A 5,467-nucleotide genomic window follows, 5' to 3' on the forward strand; every position below is an offset into this window, starting at 1 on the left:
CCTACATTTGATATGCTGCATCATCCCTTCCCCGTTTGGGAAATACCGACGTAGTTCAAGCAAACATAAAAAGGAATTTCTGGCGCCGTTGCCAGGGAGACATCATCAACATCTACCAGGTTCCTAATCACAAATCTCATCTCCTTGCAATTTACATTATTTGCCATTTTCCTCTTGTGTCCCTCTCCCCCACTTCACAAAAATTTGTCGTTTTATTCGCCCTCTTTTTCGTTCGTCGTTTTCTCGTCAGATCTATTTTTGAGTGCAATCTTGTTGCATAGTCACAATGACTCAAGAGAACACCAAGTTGTGCGATTTCTCCAATACCAACAACAATGATTTTATTAGCACTCTGATTGCTCCTCCCGCCACTAGTGCAGACTCTTGTGATATTAATACCGCTTTGCTGAATCTTGTTATGAAAGATCAATTTGTCTGTACTCCTAATGAGGATGCCGCGTCCCATCTTAAAACATTCATGGAATTATGCAATATGCAAAAGAAAAAAGATGTGGACAATGATGCTGTGAAGTTGAAATTATTTCCGTTTTCTTTGCGAGATCGTTCAAAAATTTGGTTTTATTCGTTGCCCCACAATAGTATCAATTCTTGGGATTGGTGCAAAGATGCTTTTATTACTAAATATTTTCTGCCCGAAAAAATTATTTCCCTTAGAAACTAGATCATGAATTTCAAGCAACTTGAACATGAGAATGTTGCGCAATCTTGGGAAAGGATGAAACTAATGCTAAGGAATTGCCCAACTCATGGGTTAAATCTTTGGATGATCATACAATTTTTTTATGCGGGGTTGAATTTTGTTTCTCGTAATATTTTGGATTCAACCGCGGGTGGTACTTTTATCGAAATTACGTTGGGTGAAGCCACCAAATTTCTTGATAATATTATGGTAAATTATTCACAATGGCACACCGAAAGAGCTCCTACTAGTAAAAAAAGTTAATTCGGTTGAAGAAATTTCTTCTTTGAGTGAAAAAGTTGATGCTCTTATGAAATTGGTTGCTAATGAAAGTGCTCCTATTGATTTTAATGATGTGCCTTTGTCTACTTTGATTGAGCAAAATAGTGATGCCATTGATGTGAATTTATCTCTTGAAACAATTTCAATAACAATGCTTATAGAGGTAATTTTAATCCTAGGCATTTTCCTAGTAATTCCTCTAATAATTATGGTAATTCCTATGGCAATCCTTCTTATAATAATAGGAACACCTCTGATCTTGAGAATAATATTAAAGAATTTATCAATACTCAAATAGTTTTTAATGCTACAATAGAAGAAAACTTGAATAAGATTGATGATATGTCTAGAAGTATTGATAGAATTTCTCATGATGTAGAAAATCTCAAGATGAAATTTTTTGTGCCGAAGATTGAGGAATCAATTAAAGCTTTGTATGTTTCTATGGATGAAAGTAAGAAAAGAATCGCTATGCTTAGAGCTAGAAGAGAATTTTTAGAAAAAGTGGTTTCTTTCTTAAAAGTGATTAAGATCTTAAAATGATTGGTGTTTCCTGTATCAATTCTTTGTTTAGTAAAATTAAGATTGATAATAAAGGGACTGAAGGAGAGTCAACTTTAGCTAGAAAGTGTCCCGATAATTCGGAGGGTGAAAATCTTGTCGAGAAAATTGATTAAAGTGGGTTTGAAGAGGTCAAAACTTTAACTAGTGATGTGCCCACTCTTTTGGATTGCAAAGACTTTAATTATGATAGTTTCTCTTTGATTGATTGTATTTATTTGTTGCAATCCATGATAAATTCACCCCATGCTTATGAACAAAATAAAGCTTTTACTAAACATATTGTTGATGCTATGATGAAAGCTTTGGAAGAAAAGTTGGAATTAGATATTTCAATTTCTAGAAGATTGCATGATGAATGGAACCTACTATCAAAGTCAAGATTAAAAATTATGAGTGTTTTGCTTTATGTGACTTGGGTGCTAGTGTTTCTACAATTCTGAAATCTTTATGTGATGTGCTTGGTCTTACTGATATTGAAGAATGTTCTCTAAATTTGCACTTGGCGGATTCCACTATTAAAAAGCCTATGGGAAGAATTAATGATGTTCTTATTCTTGCAAATAGGAATTATGTGCCCATAGATTTTATTGTTCTTGATATTGATTGCAATCCGTCTTGTCCAATTATTCTTGGTAGACCGTTTTTACGTACTACTGGTGTCATGATTGATATGAGAGAAGGCAATATTAAATTTCAATTTCCACTAAGGAAGGGTATGGAACACTTCCCTAGAACTAGAATTGTCGGTGTACAAAAGTAGGGGCCTTTCTGTACCCCTTTACTTGTGCACGGGCAGTTGTAGCCACACCTGCGAGCATGCTTGGTGGGGCATAGGAAGGAAAGATATGAGGCTGCCAAGGCAGTACTCAAGCCAGAGGCGCGAAGAGCAAAAGGACAAGGTAGACTTCCCCCGGCAGGGCCCTTGCCGGGGCGGCCTACATAGCCCCGGCAAGAGCCTTGTCGGGGCGGCTTGCCCTATACCAGCGAGGCCGCCACCCTCGAGCCTGAGAGTTTTGACACCATCGACAACATCAAGACCCAGGCTCAGGGGCGCCTGTGTGGTGGCATGAAGATCTTTGTGAGGACCAAAGGCCTACAAGCCTAAATGAGAACTAGAAGACGAAGACCCCCGGCAAAGATCCTTGCCGGGGGATGACCGAAGACCCCCGGCAAGACTCTTGCCGGGGACGCTTGTGAGGCCCCGGCAAGACCCTTGCCAGGGACATCTACGGGGCCGCAGCTAGGCCTGCACCCGCCGATTAGGCACGTACTCGTGTGGCAGCGTGAAGCTTCTAGGCCAACTAGGCAAGCGCTTGCATGGTGGCATGCAGATCTTTGTGAAGATCCTGTCACCGTACCAGCACAGTAGCCAACCAACCAGCATGGCGCTGCATGCCTCGTCAGCTTGGACGTGCGCCGAAGCAAGGCGAGGCGGCGATGGACGGGACGAGCCTCGTTGCCACCCCCGATAAAGCAAGAGGGCACGTCAGCAGCGCATTAAATCCATTTATCCTACGGTGTCAGATGATAAACTTGTACATTGTAGATACTTTGCACCTCATGTGTGTCGTTGTGGAGACCCCTTTGACATATAAAAGGAGGCCCGAGGCGTATTGAGGAAGGAGGGGGACTTTTTGAACTGGGGACGCACCGCAGCTAGTTCAAGAACTCAAGAACACTAAATATACCCAAAAGCAGGAGTACGGTTTTACGCATTGTTTGCGGCCCAAACCTGGGTAAAAATCCCCTCGTGCTGATCTACTAGACCTGCTCTTTACGCAGCCCCACGCCCCGCCAATCGTAGAAGGGATTCCTCGGGATCCTATAGGTGTCGTTTCCCCGACATCTTTGGCGCGCCAGGTAGGGGGGCACAGGCTGTGGAAATCTGATCTACAAGTCAACACATCGACTCCTTCATCGCGATGGCTCCAAGGAGGAGGTTAAAGTCATCTCCTTCACTCTGGTGCCATGAGCAGGGAGAACGGTGTCGTCTGCAGCCGCAACAATCATCCGCGTGGCGATGAAAATCTAAGTCACGCAAAACCTTGAGCAATTTCCTTTTTTATATAGGGTTATCTTCCTCAAAAGATCTTGCTCCTTGTATGGAGAACCTGCACGCAAAGGAACCCTTCCTCTATTGGCAACGCCCTTGTTTTGTTTCGAGTCCGCTCAACAGTTCAAGCGGCTGCGCCGAGAATGGCAAGCTGGCTTGCCCGGCGGCAAGCGTCCCCCGGCAGGCTGCTAAGGATCTGTTCATCAAAGCGCCACACCACGGGATTACACGCCGCAAACCTATCCAACTAAGCTTAGGGTGCGTACATACAAAGAAAGATCAAACAGGAAGATAGCATGCACTATTTCAGAATATTGCAAAGTTATATTACATCAATGGTTGCCGCGGTTCTAACTTAAGATAAAAATTTCTTGGTCATGAACTCGCAGCGGCAATGAGAAACGGGGTGGCTAGTCCCGGCGCTGGCCCTCCACCCTCTTGACTCCATCGATGCAGCTGATGATGGGCTCGATGCGCTCTTCGAGCGTCGTGAGCTCCACATCCTCCGACAAGCTCTCGAGCGCGTTGGCGAAGTCAATGTTGGGGTTCCAGAACGCCACCTTGGTGAGCACCTTGGTCAGGGCGCCCCGACAAAGCCTCCGGGCCTCATTGGCCAGATAAGTCGCTCGATTGGAGTGGAACTGCTCCAGGGCGTCGAGGACATGCTCGAAGAACAAGATCAGCCTGGCATTGGGGCTTGTGTTCGCCTCCTGGGAGAACCTGATGTCCGGCATGCCCATGACGGCAAGCTACATGGTGAGCTTCTCTGCAACGTCGATCAGGCGGCCGATCTAGAGATTTACGCTGCCCACATAGTCATTGTGGGCAGCCGCGTCATCCTTTCGCATCTGCCTCTCGCTCTCAAGGGCCTTGTTTAGGGTCTCCCCATGGGACATGACCTCCGAAAGCGTCCCTTCCAAGGTGTTCAGTTTCAGCTTCAGATCATCAATGGCGCCATTGGCCTCGGAGAGCAGCTTGGTCTTGTCGGAGATGGCGACCTGTAAATCCGCCAGAGTGCGGTTGGCCGTATCCCTCTCTTCCGTCGGCCCCGAGATCTCCTTCTTCAGTCACTCCCGCTCCAGCTCCAGCTTCTCCACCTTACCAGCTTGGTCCAAGGCCAGAGCATCAAGTGCATCCTTGTGCTTCTGCTCTAGCTCCTGGGTCTGCTGCGCGATGATCTTCCTGACCTCCTCGTCCCTACCGTGGAGCGTGGCGGCAAGTGCCTGCTCACGCACGACGAGGTCTTCCTCCTGGCTGTCTAGCAGAGCTTGCTGCTGCTTCCGAGCAGCTTCGTCCTTGGCAGCATGTTCCTTCGCCACCTCTTGGGCCTTCTCGACGTCAGCCTGCTTCAGGATGAGTTCTCGCTTGCGGTCATCCAACTCACCATGGGCGGTCCTCAGTTCCTCTCGGGCCTCGCTGAACCAGACTTGCGTCTGGGTGACACGCTCCTGAAAATCCGCTTCCGCCTTGTCCATATCCGCCATCCTAGAGTTCACCTTATCCTGGCGGGCACGGTGGAGTGCCTTGAGCTTCTGTAAATTGGCGCTCATGGCCCTGAGGAGCTGCTCCTCTTGGGAATAGCCGCCGCTGGCGCTCGGTTCGTTGACAACCTGGAATCCGGTGGTGGCGAGCGCCTCATCGTCGAACACCTCCCCCTCGGCTGGCACTCTGGTGTCGGCCGTCCCAGGGAAGTGGATGAACAGATCATCACCCACCTTCAAGTACTTGCCCGAGGCGGGGGCTGCGGGGGAGGAAGGCTGTTCATCGGCCGCCCCCTCCACGGCGGGCTCCTTGGCGTCCTCCTCGGCAGCGGCCTTGCTGGCCTCCCCGACAGCAGCCTCGCCGGTCTCCCTGATAGGCCCCTTGTC

This window comes from Triticum urartu, chromosome 5 (genome assembly GCF_003073215.2).
Source record: "Triticum urartu cultivar G1812 chromosome 5, Tu2.1, whole genome shotgun sequence".
NCBI classification, from domain to species: domain Eukaryota; kingdom Viridiplantae; phylum Streptophyta; class Magnoliopsida; order Poales; family Poaceae; genus Triticum; species Triticum urartu.